The sequence below is a fragment of the Gekko japonicus genome, unplaced genomic scaffold (assembly GCF_001447785.1).
Source record: "Gekko japonicus isolate JY-2015 unplaced genomic scaffold, Gekko_japonicus_V1.1 scaffold392, whole genome shotgun sequence".
Taxonomy (NCBI): domain Eukaryota; kingdom Metazoa; phylum Chordata; class Lepidosauria; order Squamata; family Gekkonidae; genus Gekko; species Gekko japonicus.
The window spans coordinates 464,557-487,124 of NW_015174853.1; positions in this window are offsets into that span (position 1 = coordinate 464,557).

Consider the following 22,568-nt stretch of genomic DNA (forward strand, 5'->3'; position numbering starts at 1 on the left):
CCAGCCATGATTTGCAAGAGCTGTTGCATCTTCTGGGACAGAGCAGCAGCTTTTGGACTCCACCTGGCTCTTTTCCTGATGTTCTGGCAAGGCAGTCTCAAGCACACACACACACACACATGCACCCCACTCCTGTCTCACTTATTACCCAGGTAATTAGCTCTAATCACCAGCCAGCCGTGGTCTGTAGGAGCTGTTTCCTTTGCTGAGAAGAGGTGCAGCTTCTTGACTCTGCCTAGCACTTTCCTGATGTTCTGACAAGGCAGTTCCAAGCACCCTCCCCCCACCTCTCTTAGTACCCAGGCAATTAACTCTAATCACCAGCTAGCTGTGGTCTGCAGGAGCTGTTTTCTTTGCTGAGACAGAGCTGCTGCTTCTGGATTCCGCCTGGTGCTTTCCTGATGTTTCAACAAGGCAGTAGGAAAGATTTCCATACCATTTTTGGGCAAGTGCTAGAATGTTGCCCTGGTGCAATGCCAGCATTTGGTGGGAGGGGCCAAGGCTCAGTGGGAGAGCATCTGCTTGGCATGCAGAAGGTCCCAGGTTCAATCCCCGGCATTTCCATTAAAAAAGACCAGGGAGTAGGTGATGTGAAAGGTCTCTGCCTGAGACCTTAGAGAGTTGCTGCCAGTCTGAGTAGGCAATACTAACCTTGATGAACCAAGGCTCTGATTCAGTGTAAGGCACCTTTATGTGTTCATTTCTGGGTCACACTGAAAGTGACATCACTGCGTGGTGATGGCAATCTCTGCCCCCTGCAATAAGTACCCACTTTCCCCATCTCCCACCATTTGCTAGGCCTTGCCTACCTGCTCCCTTTTAATCCCATGGGTTGTCAGCTGTGGGCTGGCTACCCTAGGCTGGCAACAGGAAGAGAGGCCAAGGCCTTTCCCTGATGTTGACTCCTTGCCTTGGTGTTCAGAATTTTACTGCCTCTGGAAATGGAGGTTCCCCTTAGTCACCTACGCTAGTTGATGCACTTACTCTCCTTCTAAAACCATCTGTTCTTGCAGCCATTACTACATCCACTGATAGTGAATGTCACAATTTCAATTACTCACTGAGTGAAGAAGCACTTTGTTTTGTCTTATCCTGAATCTTCATTGGTTGTTCCCAAATAACAGTTTTATGAGACATAACGTTCTCTCTGCCTACTTTCTATCATATGCTCTCCATTGTCCTTTCATTGGATTGAAAAGTCCCAGACTCTTGAAGCCTTTCCTTGTTGGAAAAGTGCTCTGTTGCCCTATTGTATACTTCTTCCACTATGGATTTTTTTTTGAGATACAGTGAATCCATGACTCCAGAATTATAATGTCTTGTCTGCTGACAAAATGGTTTCAGTTGCTAAGGCAAACTAGGTCAGTGAATTGCTGAAATTAGCTAAAAGGCCAATTTCAGTGCATCCTCCTTGAATGAGATCTGTTTTTCTTCAGCTGAGAGTGCCAAACCTAATAATTCTTTTATCCTAAACATGTTTCCTGTGGAAACTTATTATTTATTTAAAATATTAAATACTCACGTTTCCCCTTTGCCCCCAGCATCTTAGGACTCTAAGTGGATATCAACAATATAAAAACAGTATAAAATAGTTGAATTAAAAACAATGAATATTAAAACTAACCAACTCACCAGCTTCCGCATCATCATCTACTTTTCTGATAGTAAGGAAATGCACATGAAGAGCAGGTATCTTGCAGTCACTGCTGCTGGGTGTTTTTGATTTATTTATTAAAATATTTCTATCCCACCACCAAGGTGGCTTAAAAAATCAACAATATAATAATTGATAAGCCACCTGAAAACAATGTTTAAAAATAGCAAAAGAACATCAACAGCACACCAGTACTGCCTTACAGGCTTTACTCAATACTGAAAAGGTAGGGATATTCCAGACTGTCAAAGGGAGACCATGCCATAATGTTGGGGCAGCTACTGAAAACAGATAGATGCTAGATGACACGAGTCTTGGAAGCCTGTGCACAATGTACAACCCAAGTCTTGTTGGGAAAGTGATACCCAGCCACTAGTAGAAGAGGCTGATGCTGACCACATGCCAAGGGGATGGCAGGACATGGGGAGGGAACACACCCATGGGTCTAGCAACATGATACATTTCTCCTGAGAATGTCCCATGGTAGGGTCAGCAGATGTTTTATGGTAGTTCATGACTCCCCAAAACATATGGACCTGATTTGGATCAGTGGCACAGCTTGTGGACTTATTTTCCCACACTATTTCCCCAACCTGAAACAGCCCTGGGTAGGAAATATTTTCTCTGTGATGAAAACCTACATATACCCACACCCTATCAGTATATGTAGAGCCTATATGTTAGGTTTTTGCAAGTGTTCAGTTATGGAAGAAATAAATTGTTGTTTGTGTATGCTAATGTTACCTACTTAGCTTAGAACCAATTAGGTATCAGGCACGTTTTTCCCACCAGAGAAGAGGAGGTATTATTTCTAATTAAGATGAGCTTGAGAATGTCTATTGGTTGATCAATATATTGAGGATGCTACATGCAGTTTGTTACGTATGCAAGAGGTGGAGTTTTGGGAGCAAACTTTCTCCTTTTTTGTTCTCTCACCCTCTCACACTGAAGAAACCAAGATGGAGTTAGGACTAGGAAAGATCAGTTAGGAGGTGTACTATTTTCTTCCATTTAACACTTCCTAATTTTCTTATTTAGTAAATCTTTATTAGATGCTAATCATACACTTCTCTGTCCACTTTATTTTTCCACTGCGCAACATTACTCTGCTAAGCGTATCCAACACTATATGTATAATTTACCTCTTTGCAGAATCGGGGTTGTCACTGAAGTTTCCAGGAATCACTCATGGTCTCCATCATCCCTAGTACCAGAGAGAGCATGGTACCAGAGAGTCCATGGCTGGACTCTCCAGACAGCCTTCTCCTGGTACTGGATATCTGGTAACAGTCAAGCTGTGGCCTTTTTCTGTCGCAGGACCAATCATTTGGAAGGGATTACCAGAGTGGTTGTGGAGAATGCTTTCACTTTTTACATTCAGGAAGGTGTATAAAATAGTTTTATTTCAGAGGGTGGTGGGTAAATTTTGTGTTGTTTTTATTGTGTTGTCTATTGTAACTGTTATTTTTTTTAATGTTTCAAACCTGTTGTTGCTTTGTTAGTCTTTTTGAGTCTAAGGACATAAAACAAGATATTATTAAGGATAATATTAAGAAAACTTATAAATAAATAGGTCTTTTTCTATTTGGTCTACATGCCTATTCTAGTAAGCGTGTAGGCCAAATACATCCAAATATATTCTGATCAGTACTTGCCAAACAGCAGAAATCTATATCTAGTAAATTCAGCACAGGATTTATGGTGAGGTACTGACCCAATTATACAGTAGGAATATGAGAAGATGTTCTTTTCTTGTTTGCTACAGTTTTTATGAGGGGGAAAACTCCCAGAGCTCTATTCTTCAGTGGAAGCACTGAACGTTTTGATTTCAATACGCAAAGTATAGTTTCAAAAATATCAAGATTTGCCCTAAAAGGAAATACAGGAGTATCTGGCAATTGTTCTGAAACCCGTAAGCCTCTGTAGAAGGAGATGGGATACAAATCCAAAAACAATTTGTTCAGCATGCTTTAGAAAACACACAAAAGTCTCAGTGATGGACCACTGCAATAAAACAGGACAGCTTCCTGAAGAATCAATAGTTCCTTTTGAGTCCAATTGAGCCCTTGTCTTCAGCTGTAGATGTCTCTACAGTCTCTACAGCCAATATACGGGGTTATCTCCTGGGTCTCTGTGAGAATGAATTTAAGCTTGTGCCTCAGTAGTATTTATTTTTTTAAATATTTATATACTCATCTTTCTTCCAAGCAACTTGGGGTACAAGGGAAGTAGAGCAAATGTGTTTATCTTTATTTCATTCATTTTGCTACATGCAAAACGTCCCTGGTATTTTCTGTTAAAAAGATCTCGGATAGGTTCTGATGGGAAAGACTTCGAAGAGCTGCTGCCATTCAGAATATACAATACTGAATTAAGTGGATCAATGGTCTGACTCTACATAAGGATGTATGTATTCATATATGTCGGCGAAAACATGTATATTCATGTTTTCTACCCAATGAGAAATTACTCAAATCTCACTGCAGTTTGTCAAAAAAGAAACTGGCCTATACACTAGCACTCAAATATCATGAGATGCATCAGCTGCAGTTCTGTTGTTGGTTGCTATATTTTGCTCTCTGATGAGGACCCAAAGTGCAAAAATACAATTTAAACAAAACAAATGTGACATCCTACATCTTGAGCTAATCCTGGGTCTGACGGGCAATTTCATCCGCTGTGCAACTCTGCCTCTTAAAGGACATAAGAACATAAGAAAAGCCAATGTTGGATCAGGCCAATGGCCCATCCAGTCCAACACTCTGTCACGCATGGCCAAAAATACCAGGTGCCATCAGGAGGTCCATCAGTGGGGACAGGACCAATGTTCCCTCTAAGCTGGGTCAGTGTGAGCTAGCTCACAGTGTTTTAGCCTCCAGCTCACACATTTTTGTCTTTGCTCATGAAGGAGGGCTCCAGAGCAAACTAATTGATGCAGTCGCCGAATCGCTTGCTCACAACGTTAATGCCAGCAGCTCACAAAGCAGAATTTTTGCTCACAAGACTCCATAGCTTAGAGGGAACATTGGACTGGACACTCGGAGCTCTCCCACTATTGCCCCTTCCAAGCACCAAGAAGACAGAGCATCACTTGCCCCAGAGTTCCTATCTATACCTTGTGGCTAATAACCACTGATGGACCTCTGCTCCATGTTTATCTATTTCTCTCTTGAAGCCACCCATGCTTGTAGCCGCCACCACCTCCTGTGGCAGTGAAATCCATGTGTTAATCACTCTTTGGGGGAAGAAGTACTTCCTTTTATCTGTCCTAACCCAACTGCTCAGCAATTTCATTGAGTGCCCACGAGTTCTTGTATGGTGAGAAAGGGAGAAAATTACTTCTTTCTCTACCTCCTCTATCCCATGCATAATCTTATAAACCTCAATCAGGTCACCCCTCAGACATAGTTTCTCCAAGCTAAAGAGCCCCAAGCGCTTTAACCTTTCTTCATAGAGAAAGTGTTCCAACCCTTTTATCATTCTACTTGCCCTTTTCTGCACTTTTTCCAATGCTATAATATCGTTTTTGAGGTGTGGTGACCAGAACTGTACATAGTATTCCAAATGAGGTTGCACCATTGATTTATACAGGGGCATTATGATACTGGCTGATTTGTTTTCAATTCCCTTCCTAGTAATCCTTAGTATAGCATTGGCCTTTTTCACTGTCTCAACATTTTCAGTGAGTTATCTACTATGACTCCAAGATCTCTCTCTTGGCCAGTCTCTGCCAGTTTGGACCCCATCAATGTGTATTTATATTTAGGATTTTTGGCTCCAATGTGCATCACTTTGCACTTGGCCACACTGAACCCCATTTCCCATGTTGATGCCCACTCACCCATCCCTGACAGATCCCTTTAATCAATTCCATTTTTTAATTCCATTTTTTAATTCAGTTACATTCAGTTACAAGCCATTTATAATGCTTGTCAACAAAGCCATTTGAATTTATGCAAAGAAGAAGAAGAAGAAGAGATTGGATTTATACCCCGCCCTTCACTCAGAGTCTCAGAGCGGCTTACAAACTCCTTTCCCTTTCCCTCCCCACAACAGACACCCTGTGAGGTAGGTGGGGCTGAGACAGCTCTGACAGAAACTGCTCTTTTTCAAGAACAGTTGTGCCAGAACTATGGCTTGCCCAAGGTCATCCAGCAGGTGCAAGTGGAGGACTGGAGAATCAAACCCGGTTCTCCCAAATTAGAGTCCACACACTTAACCACTACACCAAACTGGTGTAGAAGCTGGAATCAGTAGAAGCTGGAATGTAAACATTTCAGGTAGAGTTATTCCATCATCTACATTTTTATCTCTATGAAAGTTACACAAACTATCAATTGCTCTCCTTTATAGAAGCTACTGGGCAGTTATGTTCTTGGTGTCCTATGGGACATAAATTCAGTGTTTGTTATTAATGTCTTTGGGGAGTAAGTATATAATTTATTTAATTTTTGGCTGGGTGTGGTGGCAGGGAGATTTCTAGAACAGTGACCTAATTTATCAATAGGCAATGTTCCTGCTGTTATGTAAAAATGAAAAACAATGCCAGCTGTAATTTCTATAAAAAGAATCAATTTTCTAAAATAATTAAAGTTGGAAGGTTTTAGAAGAGGCTACTCTTTAAAGGGATTAACCATTAAACATAATCTATTCAAACTACTCAGGAGTCACTTCTCTGGACTTGAGCTTTAATCGGGTGGCCCAAAGCCCATTCTGCCTAAACAGAGGGGAGTAGGAGCACATCCTTCCACAATGATGCTGGGTAGTGCATGTGGCAAGGAGCACGGGTGGTGGAGCACCAAGCAGATGAGGAGGAGAGGCAGGTGGCAAAAGCAGACACATCCACAAGAGGTCAGTAGTAGTGGGACCCAGTCAGAAGCCCTGGGCCCTGGTAGCTGCCCCACCTCAGTATGTGCTGACACTCACCCTGCCAAGGAACAGCCAAAGGTGCATCAGAATAGAAAAGGCTTACCTCTCGGACGAGAGCCAACAGTGATTGGTTTAGGTGGGCCTTTCCAAGGAAGGAGTTCTGATGACAGGGCACTACTGCTGAGACAGCCTTACTGCAGGTCATCCCCTGCCTTGCCTCAGTGGGCAGGGGAGCTACAAAGGGGCCTCCAGTAAATTTCTTAATAATCAAGTGGATTCATACACAGGCAGTCTTTCACATAGAAGGGGCCCAGGCCATTTGAACTTTATAGGTTAACCCCCAGCTCTTTGAACTGGAAAAATACACTAGAAGCTGGCTCTGGAAAATATACTAGAAGCTGATGTAGACGATGTGACATCTTGCTGACCTTATTCATATTGAATTTGCTGAGCAGCAGAGCAACTAGGGCATGCCTCTGCTGGTTACTTTCCCTGATTATAAAGAAGTGAACCGGTAATATACACTTTAAATATTAATACCGTAGGGTATTAGTATTATTGCTTTTTTGTTGTTAAGCAAGCAAATACAACCGAGTATAACTAGAGATTGATCTGTCAATCTGCTTTCAAACGTCCTCCCTCCAACATTACTTTGCTGCTTCATTATTTCATGGGGATTGCCACCCTACATAATAGTTTTTCAAATATTTTATTATGGACTTTCCCCCCTGCTTCCTCTGGGATTTTATGCTGTCTGCAGTTGTAAGTGTCATAATGTGCTATCAGTAAAATGGGAGGCATTTCAGTCAGTCCTTTCTATGGACTGCCTCTGACCCAGCAGCTGCTGACTGTCCTGAATTTTAGCTACCTGTGCCATGTACAGTTCGAGGACATACACAAAATCTTGTAAGCATTGGTCCAGTTCAGACACTGGCTTCTGCATGATTATCTATATGAACCCTACAACACCATGCAGACAATTTTGGCAACTGGAAGAAGGACCTGTAGAGCAAAGATAATGTCACTTCATGTACAGGCCCAATGTAATATTTATCTTGGGAAGGGCTGACCAGAGCCTAGCTGAGTTGTACTAGTGGCAGTGGTCCCCTAATGACAACATATCATTGGGGCAGACCATATTAGGCAATATGGGAAAGATCTTTAGTTTTATCTAGGTCCCATACTAATTCAAGGTTCATTGCCACAGACAGCCCACTGGATCAGATAAACAATATAGGCATCTCTATGCTAATGCTAGAAGCCTCTGCACACAAATGGGGGAACTGTAGTGCTTGGTGCTAAAGTACAATTTAGATGGGGGGGTGTTGTCTCAAAAGCATGGTGGATGTTGTGAGAGAAAAAATAAAATGGTTCAGAAAATTTAAAATCCATTTATACAATTAATTTCATAAAGAAATCATAGTGTTCTTTCTCTCTATTTCTGTAAAGCAGCACAGTGAAGATGATCCCCAACATAATTTTGGTAGGCCTTTGTCTCAAGAAATACCTTTCCTCCATCTTACACAGGAACCAACATTTACATTTCATTGTTCATGAACCTAAAGAATTTGGAAACATTTAGACCTAAAGAATTTGAAAACATTTAAGAATAAAAGATTGGTATGAAGTCAAGGAAGCCAGGATATTTGCAATACTAAGGCTTGCCTACATGCAGAAACTCACTACACATCTCCAGTCTCCAGACAGTGCCTGAATGTCTGCTTGGGGTCAAGGAAACAAAGAACATCCTGAAATTATAACATTCTTGTCTTTGTCATTTAGAGATTTAGGTGTTATCTTGTATTGTTTTGCAAAGGAGCATCAGGGTGCCCCATTGCCTCTGGAATGTGTGAACATCTAGGCCCTGATGGCCCATATTAACAGGGCAATTAGATTAATTGCTGCAGTTTATAATTTCTATGGCTCTATCAAAATGTATGGGACCAAAATGGTATAAAAAAAGGCCAGAAGCTTCATTTCAGAACTGACTCTGGGGAGATACAGGGAAGGCTTTGTCTTTCATGGTCTCTCTCTGGGTCAGTAGAAAGCTTTCTGTGCATGGGAAATCTTTGTTATATATATGTATCCACTGACTGTCTTTTTTTCTTTTGAAGTAAGTATTCTGTTTTGTATTGCTTGCATGTCTTAGCTAATAAACTATTTTATTGTTTAAATAACCTTGTGTAGCATTCCAGCTAACTTTCCTTTAACATTCTACCCGCCTTGGTAAGGGGCACACACCAGACCATTACGAATCAAGAGGTGCAGGTAACACTATACAGGGCTAGTTTAGACTGACAAGGGCTACAGTTGCATTCTTACCACAGTGGAAGCCATTACCGGCTGCTTCCAGACCTCTTGCTCTTAAATCAACTCTAATTGACTATTTTCAAACAAACCTGACTGAAAGTATGCCGCCTAAAGCTTCTAAGGACAAAAAGAAGCAAAAGAATGCCGGGGGAGCTCCTTTACTAAAGGAATTTTTTGTATCGGCTGAACTTGCCAGCACTTCTTCAGCGTCTTCAAGCAATGGCAATACAAATACTGCTGACTCTCTCCTCACACCAAACTTCTTATTAGAAGCATTGGGGAGACAACATCAAGAGCTAATGCAAGATATGATGGATATGATATCACCTCTAGCCCAATGCATGGAGGAATTGGAGTCTCAATATAAGCAAACTGCTCAAAAAGCAGAAGAAGTGTTAAAGAAAGTCGCCTCCCTGGGAAAAAAGCTCGGAACCTCTTCTCAAGACAGTTGGTCTAGAGAAAAAATCATGATGTTGGAGTCCCACATAAGAGACAAAAACTTGAAATTTCATGGTTTTTCATGAAATGCTGAAGCAACAACTGACCTTTCCATTTTCATGGCGTCCTGGGTGGCTGCCTCCTTAAAATTAGAGGAGGGAGTGACACCACTGATACTGCGAGCTTACCAAGTTGGTAAAACAACAGATTCTTCCCAGGCTGCCCTTTCTGGCAGAGACATAGTATAGAGCTGGCAGACTATCGGACTATCGGACTAAAAGAAAAATCTTGATGGAAGCATGTCAGCAGAGTGGCTTGGATTTTCAAGGAAGCAAAATATTTGTATTTCCGGACCTTCCCCCAGAAATGCTTAAGATTCAAAGAGACTTAAAACCTATTACTTCTAAACTCCAGGCAGCAGGCAGAAAATAACGTTGGTTGCGGTCAGGTAAAATGTTTGTGGAATATCAGCAAACTCAATATATTGCATATGACTCTGTTTCTGGATCAACTTTGTTATTTGCATTAGGTTTGCCTCAATTAGAGCAAGCTGAAATTTGTGCTGTAAAAAGGAAGACTCATTCACCATTGACTCCAATTAAAAGCAGCAAGCTTCATGTTTCTGAAGAAACAGAGGACGGTGAAATAGAGCTTGATATAATGTAATTTTGTAATGTTCTATCACAATAGCAAGTTACATATTTATTAAAGGAAAAGGTTCCCTTGCTCGAAACCTTCCACAGCCTGCAGTTCAGCGTCTTAGCCACTTGAGCCACCACAGCTCCTATTTATTAGCTCAATGTATATAAAGTTTGGGGGGCTTGGAGGCCTGGGGAGCAGACAGGTACGTGCTCTCATATTGTAGGTCATGAGGTGGGGGAGAAGGCTCTCCCCTAGCTTACATTGTAAGCTTCTATAGACCTAATGGTTTCCTGGGCTCCAATGTATACCTTACTAGTCAATCAATTGTTTTATCAGATTATAACAGAAGATAGAAGATGCTGGAACTTAGGAAGCCAGTTATTATCATGTACATTTCTATGCATAAATAATTATCCTTTTGAAAGAACGAAAAAAGAAGAACACCGCTTATGTAAAGAGATATAAATATAATGTAAGGACATATAAGTTGAATTGATATAATTTAGTTTAAACATCAGATGATGTTATATACAATTTATGTACTTTTTTTTGGTTGTAATATAGTTCTTCAATTAAAAATACTTTAAAAAAAGAATGGGAAAAATCAATGGGGGACTCGTTCACACGGCAAATTTGCCATGGGAGAGCCACAATTGGATGGTGGATTTTCTGGGCATGATCACACCACAACATCTGGGAAGTGGAGCGCACCCGTGGCCTGCTGCTGAAAATGCGTGGTAAAAAACCCCTCCTCAAAGGTAGTAGCAAACGGTTTGCCACGGGCTGCCTCCGGACTCCCTTGGTGTGTTTGCACCGGCGTGGCCTTTCCCTCCGCCCATCTTTGTTGCTGCGCACACGCCGAGGGCCAGAACCGTGGGTTGCCACCGATGCATCTGATTACATTGTTGCGCGGCTAATTGCGCCACCGCAAATAGCCATGCCTCTTCCCTGCGTTTTCTGGCACGTGTGACCGGGGCTGGGATACAGTTATCCCCAGGTAGGATAGGAATGTGCGGGGGGGGGGCAGTGTTGTTGCACTGTATTTCAAAGAAGGCATAGAGTCAAATAAGTTAGAAAACATTTGGGGAATGAACGCCCTGACAGGAGCAATATGAGTGGAGATACTGGTCCCTTAGTGTTACTTAAAAGTGGGTGTGCCCATCTGATCAAACCCTGGAGGCTGATCGCAAGATAAAGAAGGAAATATGGGAGGTGACTAAAGCAGTTAATATTGTGTCACTGGGTGACTCTAACTACCCTCACATTGACTGGGTAAACATGTGCTCAAATCATGTAGAAATGTGTTTCCGAGACATCATAAGTGACTGTGCACTGGAACAGTTGGTCACAGAGCCAACCAGAAGGGCAATGATCTTGGATTAGGTTCTGAGAAGGACTCAGGACCTGCAACAGGATGCAGATGTTGTTGCACCATTTGGGAGCAATGACTACAACGCTATTAGGTTCAGTATTCATGTCAGTGTAAAGTTACACCTAAAGTCCAAAACAGTAACATTTGATTTCAAATTTGGAAACTGTACAAAAATGAGAGGACTAGTTAGAAGGAAGCTGGAACATCAGAGATGCAAATCCCTAGAGCAGGGGTGTTGAACTAATTTGTTATGAGGGCCGGATCTGACATAAATGAGACTTTGTTGGGCCGGGCCATGGGTGTCATAAAATCTAATGCCAGGTAGCAGAGATATAAACTCTATAAAGGACACAAAATCAATTATATATTTTTTTACTTAAAATAAAAACATGCTTAAAACACTAGCACTCGTGCAATATTTTGTTTATTTAACAGTCTCTGATAACTGACACCTCTTGCTCGGAATTATTGTATCAAAATGTCTGTGCTGTTGCAATCTTGAGTATGCTGTTCAGGTGTGTATCTGTAAGCTGCAAACCTACTTTTGATTTATTGACATTCACTACAGAAATCTCATGCTCAGTGTTCTGAGTCTAGGACCCAGGGGAAAACATGAAATGGCTGGGCACTGCGAGCTTTTGTACATAACTTGCTTTGTGTGCTGGTCAAGAACATGAGAGGGCTATGTGTTTGTCTACAAAACTAGTCTTCCTTAGTGGTCAGTATCAGCCTATTACCTGGGAAGTGCAAGTTCAAAATCTCCAAAGGAAATGTGCTGGGTGAACTTGATCTGGACACACACTCTCAGCCTAATCCACCTCACTGGCTTGTTTTTATTCCTCATCTAAATAGTTCACATGGCTTTCCTACTGAGATAGATTGGATCATGAGGGCATGAATACAGCGAAAAGGGGGAGGGGACCCAGTTGCACCCGGGAGAGCTGCAGCATAAGAAGACCAGCAAAACACACACACTGTAGCAAGGCAAACAAAAGCTCATACTTTCAGCAAACCTTTATTAATATTATGAACGCAAGGGGGGAGTTGATATCCCCCCACAATCTATCAAAGTAGTAAAAGGATGCTTCTCGCCCCTCTAGCCTTTACATGCATGATAATAAATGTTAATCTGCCTCTGTGATAACAAATGAGGAACAGACATTAGAATGTATTTATTTGTTTATTTATATTCTGCCTTTCTCCCCAAGGCAGATCCAAAGTGGCTTACATCATTCTCTCCTCTTTTTAGCCTCACAACAACTCTGTTTGGTAGGTTAGGCTGAGAATGTGTGACTGGCCCAAGGTCCCCCAGCAAGCTTTCATGGCAGAGTGGGGTTTTGAACCTGGGTTTCCCAGATCCTAATCTGACACTTTAATCACTACAGAAGATTAGCTTTCATTGCAAATTGCACGAGGGCAGGATCTGGAGAAAACCTATCTGTTTCATTTTTAGCCCTGGAATTCCATCCTAAAGAGCCAGTTTGGTGTAGTGGTTAAGTGTATAGACTCTAACCTGGTTTGATTCCCCACTCCTCCACTTGCACCTGCTGGGTGACCTTGGGCAAGCCATAGTTCTGTCAGAGCTGTCCTTGAAAGAGCAGTTCTTGAAAGAGCTCTCTCAGCCCCACCTACCTCACAGGGTGTCTGTTGTGGGGAGGGTAAGGGAAAGGAGTTTGTAAGCTGCTCTGAGACTCCGAGTGAAGGGCAGGGTATAAATCCAATCTCTTCTTCTTCTTCTCTTCTTAAAGCTGGTTTTGAGATTCCTAGTTTAATTTTCTGATGAGTTATGCCTGCCAGACATGTGGACAGAGAGATGAATGTGTGGATCCTTTTATTATTATAAAAGTGTGGTAACAACCAGCCAAGTAGGAATGCCCGCCTCCAGGTGGGACCTGGGGATCCCCTGGAATTACAGCTCATCTCCAGATTATGGCAATCAGCTCTCCTGGAGAAAATGATTGCTTTGAAGGGTGAACTCTATGGCATTGTATCCCATTGAGGTCCCTGTCCTCCCTAGGCTCCATCCCCAAATCTCCAGGAGTTTCCCAACCTGAATCTGGCAACCCTACCCCCCTCCATCCCCTGCCAGTGGCCGGGGTGGTGGTGTTGGCATCCCTACAGCCAAGTGATTCGTTTTGCTATGCTATTTGGTTTGGATCAGAATAATATGGGGGGGGGGGGGAGGAGATGGTATTTTTTTCTGAGGGCTCCTGATGGCTCTTGGCAGCCCTGTGAAAAATCTGAAACAGACTGGTATAGAGACTTGGAGGCGGCATTACAAACTAATCAACTGAGCTGTCTGAACAGCTGGTAGAGCCACTCTGACCTTGGTGGATTTGGGGAGTCTTTTGGGGAGTAATCAAGTGGCAGTGTGGCAGTTTTGTACCTTTCTGAATCTGTGTGATTTGTACAAATCTGGCTACTAAGTCAGAAAGATCAACCTGTCAAAAGCTAAGCATTTTAGTTATTCATTGTCTAATGGTAAAAGTTTCCATTTGGAACCAGTTTGTTAGTATTCCCAGATTCTTCTCTCCCAGGATAAGTAGGTAATTGAGTTTTTGAAATTTATCATGCTAGGATGACTATCTCGGGTTGCTCTGTATTGCTGGCTTGATTTAAAAGTGGCAAAGCATATTTTTGAGGCCACCTGATAATTAAGTTGTACTGCAGTGCTGTGCTTTAGTATTCCAGAGTATTAAGGTGATTTCAGTAAGTGAGTAAAATGCAGTATCAAGGCATCTCTTTTTTTCACAGTCAGAGCACACTGGTTAAGTGCCTTGTTCAGAGCACACTGCTCAAGGGCATAGAAAATGGCTTGTCGATTTCTCAGCACAGCTTGCTCAGTGCACCATGCCTATGTGCAAAGAGGCAGTCACAACTGGGCAGGTACAGTCATTTAGCCATATGCAGAATTGGCTGTTGCTAACAATTACTGTGTATACAGCATGTTCCTACAGATGTGTGGTTTCCAGGTGGCTGTTTGCCCTCCCTCGTCAGAATAAAGAGGACACAAGAGTTGGTGTTAATGAAGGACCACTTTATAGATTATTTACAGCTACTGCGGCAAGGGCATAAACTGGCATGTGGACTTCAGGCAAGGCAGGTGTTGGCCCTCTGACCACCTCCTTGCCTTCTGCTAGGTGAGCATCCCTGCCCCAGAAGCGAGTCATGCCACTTGGCTTGCCCCCCACCGGCAAAGCAAACTAGAAGCCGCCTGGCCAAGGCCCCAGCCTCCCTGGGCTGTGAAACCTGCTGAAGGGCAAAGCCCTGCCAGAGCAGCTCCAAAGGCAGCCCCCATTCCCCATAAGCACATCCTGATGGACCCCTTTACTCCAAAACAGGGTAGGTGTCCTATGATGCTTGCTGTATCTGCTTAACCTCTTTCCGCACCAATCTGTCCACACTCATAGAGTGACTGACCTAAGTAATGGCTCCACCTGCTCCCAAAACAGTGTTCCATTGTAAGCAGTGCCAGGTAGATGAAAAAACACCCCCACCTGTCAAGCCAATCACAAAGAGGGTGCAAAAAATTCCTACCTGGCCCCAACAATGGCGACCAGCACAGCCTACACTGGAGGGAGGAGCCGACAGAAATACTCCTGCAGGCTCCTTCCCCCTCTTGTGACCCGATGCTGGGACATGTATGACTATCTGCCAGCTGGACAGAAGTCATGGGTAGCTTTTTTTACTCGGTTTATACCAAGCACACACCCCTGCCCGAGAGGGTATACAGTCCAGTAAAATTGAGAATATGGGTGGAAATAATGTGCCCAAAAGGAAGCTTAACTCTGGGAGTTTGTTATTGCCCACCAGATCAAAGGTTAGAGGATGATTTAAAAACAGCAAAGGAATTAAGGAAAGCAGCTAGACAAAATAACTGTGTCATGATAAGTGAGTTTAACTACCCACATATTGATTGAGTCAATATGTGTTCAAGCCAGGAGAAAGAGATTGGGTTTCTACATACTTTCAATGACTGTGTCATGGAGCAGATGGCCAGAAAACCTACCAGGGAAGAGGTAATCCTGGACTTGGTCCTAAATAATGCTTAAGACCTGGTGAGAAATGTAAACATGATAGCACCAGTTGGGAACAGTGACCATAACACTATTAAATTTAGCATTTATGTAAATGGGGAGTTGCCAAAAACACACACGCAACACAACATTTAACTTTAGAAGGGGTAACTTCTCTCAAATGAGGGGGCTTGTGAAGAAGAAACTGAAAAGTAAGGTAAGGAGTGTTAAATCCCTTTGGGAAGCTTGGAGACTGTTTAAAACTACAATACTGGAAGCTCAGATAAAATGTTTACCACAGGTAAAGAAAGGTACATATAGGTATTTAAAAAGGACCACATGGTCAACGGACAAAGTAATGGAAGCAGTAAAAGATAAGAAGGATTAGGGGTGTGAATTCGGATCTACTCAAGCTGATAATATACCTGAAAATGTAAATTAATACATTAGGTTTGATCTATCTGAGGCAGTTAAAAAGTGTGGAAGTGTGTGTGGGGGGATATACCTATCCCTCTCAATTCAAGGCTTTATTCATAACATTATTCAGCTCTGATCTGCTCTGATAAGAGCGGCACCCAGACTTATACCATTCCAATATTGAACTATATACAATGATGCTACTTTCATGAGGTCTGATTGGACCTAAGCAGAGCTTCCTGATAGGGTACTCTGTATGGCTTCAGGACCACTAGAAGGTCATTATTAAACAGCCAATCACAACAACAGAAACTAGGATACCTTAGCACAACCCATAACTAAACAGCATAGAATAAACTCAGAACATAACACTATATATAATTTATTAATTATATATTAATATAATTATTAATTCTATTATTATTATAATAGAATTAATATAACTTATTAATTATTATATTAATATAATTATTAATATAGTTTGTACGATTTTAGTATACTCTAAGATACTATTTTTAAGCTATCAAAGAATTAATAGGGTTCAATATAGAGGAAAATAGAGTTAATGTTTATGTCAAAGTTAAATATCACAATCCCATTATTATTATTTGAGGTGTTTTAAATAATTGGATTTAATCTATCAAAATCTTGCTCATGCCTCTCAGCTGTTTTGGGGGCTTTCTTCTGAAGTCCCTTTAAACAGGGTGCATTTGAAGGGACCACAAAAGCTGTTCAGGGCTCCCTTGTGCAGCCCCTTTAAATGGGACTCCACAAGAGAGCCCAAAGCTGGGCATACCCCTAAGAAGGGATTCCTTTAAGCAGTGACAAGCTAGTCCAAACAAGGTAAATAAAAGGGAGCACAGGATTTGGCAAACAAAATGCAAGTCAATGATCAGAGAGGCAAAAAAGGACTATGAGGAACATATTGCAAAAAACATCAAGACCAATGGATGTGAGGGCGATCTGGCTGCGACATCTGTCACCCCATTGATCGCCAGGGTTGATTCGGCTGATCTAGCTGGCTAGGCAGGTGTCCCGTACCTCCCTCACCGCTCCATGTGCGTCCCTCCCATCAAGACCAACAATAAAAATTTCTTCATATACATTAGTGGAAGAAAACCAGCCAGGGAGGCAGTGGGGCCATACGATGACCAACAGGTAAAAAGATAACTAAAAGTTGATAGGGAAGTAGCAGAGAAGCTGAATGCATTTTTTGCCTGTGTCTTCTGCCACTCCAGAACTGCCAATTTCAAGAAGGGAGTTGAAAGACCTGAGTTAGATTGAGATGGAGGAGGTTCTATGACTGATGGGCAAATTAAAGCCTGACAGTCACCAGGCCCAGATGGCATACATCCAAATGCGAACTTGCGGATCTCCTGACAAAAATATATTTTTTTATTTTGATTTATTTATTTATTTATTTTGGGATTTTTATTCTGTCCTCCCCAAACGGGCTCAGGGCAGATCACAACAAATTGAGTCAAAGACTTATTACAATAAAATTACATTAAAATCATAAAAACAATAAACAATAAAATTGGTAGCAGCAATATAAATCTGTTTGGGCCACAAGGTAGAATCAGATGGGCCCTTTCAGCAGGTTGGGAACTAAAGCAGGGAGGCCACGCAGTCTATCATTGAAATCTGCCTCCATTCCCAAGGACTGGAAGGTAGCTAATACAACCCCCATCTTTTAAAAAGATTCCAGAGGAGATCCGGGAAATTACAGGCCAGTCAGTCTAATGCTGATACTGGGTGAATTCATCCATGTACCTACAGATTCCACCAATTTACCCAGTATTGACATTAGACTGACTGGCCAGTTTAACATCGATACCGGGTATGTTGGTGGAATCCATTATTAAAGACAGAATTAGTAGGCACATTGATGAATAAAAGTTATTAAGGAAGAATCATCACGGATTCTGTAAGGGAAGATAGAATGTTTTATCAATGCTTTTAGAGTTCTTTGAGAAGGTAAACAAAAAATGTGGACAAGGGTAACCCAACAAATGTTGTTTACCTAGGCTTCCAGAAAGCTTTTGATAAGGTTCCCCATCAAAGGCTCCTAAATAAACTCAGCAGTCATGGGATAAGAGGACAAGTCCTCCTGTGGGTTAAAAACTGGTTAATTAACAGGAAACAGAGAATGAGTATAAATAGGCAGTTTCCACAGTGGAAGAGGATAAGCAGTGGGGTACCACAGGCAATGTTCCCTCTAAGCTGCAGAGTCTTGTGAGCAAAAATTCCACTTTGTGAGCTACTGACATTAAATTTGTGAGCAAGCCATTTGGCTCCTACATAAATTGGTTTGCTCTGGATCCATCCTTCCTGAGCTCAGACAAAAATGTGTGAGCTGGAGGCCAAAAAACTGTGAGCTAGCTCACACTAACTCAGCTTAGAGGGAACACTGACCACAGGGCATAGTGCTAAGTCTAGTACTTCTTAACTTGGTCATTAATGATTTGGAGTTGGGAGTAAGCAGTGAAAAGGCAATATTTGTGAATGACAGTAAATTGTTCAGAGTGGTGAGAACCAGAGAGGACTGTGGGGTGCTTCAGAGGGATCTGTCGAAGCTGAGCAAGTGGGCATCAATGTGGCAAATTAGGTTTTTTGGAAAAGGAGCAGAAATGGGCAACTAAAATGATTAAGGGGGTAGAACCTTCTCTATGAAGAGAGGTTAGGGCTTAAAGAGATTAGGGCTTTATAGCTTGGAAAAATTATGATTGAGGGATATGACAGAGGTTTACAAAATCATGCATGGGATAGAGAAGGTAGAGAAAAAAGTACTTTCCTCCCTTTCTCACAATACAAGAACTCATGGGTCCCCAATGAAATTAAAGAGCAGTAAGCTTAGAATAGAGAAAAGGACTTATTCACCCAAATAGTAATTAACACATGGAATTCACTGCTGTAGGAAGTGGTGGCAGCTACAAGCATGGACAGCTTCAAGAGGGGATTGGATAAACATATGGAACAGAAGTCTATCACCTTTTGCTTCTTATTCTGTTTACCTTGTTTGTTGTCAAAACCCAGGGCCTTTTTTTTTTAGCAGGGACTCCTTTGCATGTTAGGCCACACACCCCTAATGTAGCGAATCCTAATGAGTTCCTGCTGTTGGGTGTGGCCTGTTATGCTAATGAGTTCCTGCTGGGTGTGGCCAACTTGGGAGCCAGCCGGAACTCAGTTCCTGTGTGTTCCTGCCCAAAAATAGCCCTGGCTGTACTAATAATGTAACCTGCCTAGGTATTAAATACAGGTAACCTCTTCTACTGGGGAAAAATACTTTGTTTCTTTTCTGAGTGATGGATGAAATGTTCCTATAGAATGTTTTATCAATGCTTGTAAAAGCAATTGCCATCAGATTATTTAATTGTTGTGGAGTTGCAAATAACCTGTCTACTAACAAAACATTATGCAGACAGTGTTCAAGGATCTCACAAGCATACGTATAACTATTATGCAAAGACCTTCAAGATAAGTCCCAAAATAGCTTGCTGTAATGTTACTGGGAAGGAAGTGGTGTAGGAATTATGATGCTTCCTATATTTTATAACTTAATACAGGTAAGGAGACAACCCAAGGCAGGATTCTTAACATCAGGTTTTATTATTCTAACCCACTTATAGCCCCTGCTCCACTTTATCCTCCATCTTTCTTCCTCCATTCCTCTCTGCTTTTCCATTCCAATACTGAGGTTCCTACTCTGCCCAGCAACTACTGTCTCCCTAATGGGACCAGTTTCTAAACTTGAACAATGAAATAACTTGCAAAACTACTGTTAACAGTCACAACATTGTCAGCAGAACTCAATCTTCCTTTCCCTTCTATTTGGCACCAGACCACAGTCTTCCTTCTCCCTCTGTTTTCTCCTTGTTTTCCTTCTCTAAATCCACTAAGTCTTAGAAGGATGTACAATATGTTTGCACTGTACGTTCTGATCCTTCCCAGTTTACAGGATGATCACAACTAGACCTCCTGTCCTTCCTTTATGGGGGTAGCTAAGTTCCTGCCAGCTATTGTTGCCTTCCCAATGATCCGGAGAGAAAGATCTGTGCAACTAGCCTTGTCCATGCATTTGCATCATTCGTACATCCTCCCAAGCACTATATGGCTCTCACACTAGCACAGATTCATGTTCATGGGACCTCTGCAACCTGTTCTTAGGTTCCATCTACACAGTACAAAGTCCTTACGTTTGTTGGGGAACAACATGCAGGGAGAAGCATCTTTACCCCCCCCCCACACACACTGTTTTCACATCCTTAAATCAGCCCATGGAACCATTATTCATTCTGATGTAAAAAAAACCCAAAACACTACGTACCCCCCCAAGTGATTTTGAGTATGCATTGGGATGTAGCAAAATCAGCCCTAAAACAGAGAATGATGGACATGGAGAGACAGACAGATCTCGGTAGATGTCCTAAGGTTTAGAGCCCCAGATTCTGTCAAATATCGCTTGCAACCCATGTCTTATTTATCACAGCTTGATACTCATAAGTTTAGGAAAACCTTCACATTAGCCAGATGTGAGGCTTTCCCCTCTGCGATGCTTGAGGGCAGATTCAAAAGGATCCCCACTGAATATAGACTTTGTCGATGCGGCTCAGGAGAGACAGAAACTATTGAGCACATGATGCTCAGATGTAACTGGTATAATAAGATCCGTGACAAATATATTACTCCTCTTATAACAGTGGGACAATCAGGTGCTGAGCAATGTAACCGATTGTTAATTGATGGGAACCGGACAATTACCGAAACTGCGGCAAAATTTTGGGTAGCATGCTACTGCATCCGAAATACACAATCAAATATATAATAATAGTTGCCTAATACTCTCTGCTTTATGTTCTTCTTTTACTTTATTACGCTCAACTGTATTTTTATAGAGTTTTATTTTACTGTTCTAAATTCAGTTATATGAATGTTATGAACACTACGTACATGGCTATACGTACGTTTCACTGTGGATCCAATAGAGGCTCCATGGGGAGTTCTGAGGACGTAAAAATAGTGTGGGGGAAGGCTAAAGCCGATTTCCCATGCATGCTGGGTCTCAACAGAAAAGAGCCAGTGTATGTCTGGGAGGCACAAAACTCCCATTGCATGTGTGATACAAAGTCCTTGTGTTTCTCCTCAACCAACATGAGAACTTGGTAATGTGTAGATGGACCCTTAGGCTCCATATTGAAAACCCTAAAGCAAGAGCCTCAATCCTAAGGAGCAACCTTCACTTAACAGAATATACTTCTGAGTAAAAAGGGATCCTGCAGTTCTGGTCACCGTACCTTAAAAAGGATATTATAGCTTTGGAAAAAGTGCAGAAAAGGGCAACTCGAATGATAAAAGGGTTGGAACACTTTCCCTATGAGGAAAGGTTAAAGCGCTTGGGGCTCTTTAGCTTGGAGAAATGACGACTGAGGGGTGACATGATTGAAGTTTATAAGATTATGCATGGGATAGAGCAGGTAGAGAAAGAGGTACTTTTCTCCCTTTATCACAATACAAGAACTCGTGGGCACTCACTGAAATTGCTGAGCGGTTGGGTTAGAACGGATAAAAGAAAGTACTTCTTCACCCAAAGAGTGATTAACACATGGAATTCACTGCCACAGGAAGTGGTGGCGGCTACAAGCATGGATGGCTTCAAAAGGGAATTAGATAAGCATATGGAGCAGAGGTCTATCAGTGGCTATTAGCCACAAGGTATAGATTGGGACTCTGGGGCAAGTGATGCTCTGTCTTCTTGGTGCTTGGGGGGGTCAACAGTGGGATGGCTTCTAATGTCCTGGCCCCACTGGTGGACCTCCTGATGGCACTGGTATTTCTGGCCACTGTGTGATACAGAGAGTTGGGCTGGATGGGCCTTTGGCCTGATCCAACATTGGCGTCTCTTATGTTCTTATGCAGTTGGTGAATATTGATAGTCTAGAGCTAAATATACTATTTCCCCCACATAAGTGATATTAAATATTATCACAATTTATTGAATGCAAAAAAGAAAAGAGAAATTAAGTACAGTCCCTTAGTTAAACAAGAAGAGATCTCAAATGAGTGTTTTTTGGCTGACCTTGACAGTTGAACTGGCAGAGCTGAGGGAGATCCTGTTTCAGGAGCAGAGCTGATTCACAAGAAACACTGGCCAAAATGTTCAAATTTAGGCATTGACACCGAATTCCATACTGAGAACACATTCCCCCATTCACACTCTTAAAATGTGTTCCTAAAATAGAGATTGGGGAATGCCTCTAAATGCTCCGACATGCACATCTTTGAAAGGTTCAGAGGGTCATTATGTACATTTGAGCCACATGCAAGATCTTTATTTGCTATTCCTGTGTTACAGATTGCCCGTTTTCATACCACTATGGCTATTTAAAAATACTACAAAAGCTTTCCGTACTACTTTTAATTTACAGAGAACTTTATTATCTTGATTGGGTCTTGCACCTTTTATTACAAATATATGCATCCAGGATCATTTTTCAGCCACTTCCCACATCATTATGTTAAATGACAATTATGACAAAGCAATGCTGGAAAACTCCCAGGAGACTCAGGGTTACCTTCACAGAGCCAAAACTCATGACTGCTTAACACAAGGCTAATTTAATGTGATGTTTACCATATAAATGTGGCAGAAAATCGATTCCATCAAAACAATATAGTCAGTATGCTTGGCACTGAGTGCACAATAATTTGTTCAACATAGTGGGTTGGATCCAGTGATCTGTCACGGGAAAGTGCTGATGAACGCAGATCCTTCACTTCTCCCCACCTTCTTCAACCCTGAGAAAACAGATTTCTGGGATCATGGGACCCATGTAGACCAATGGCTGTACTG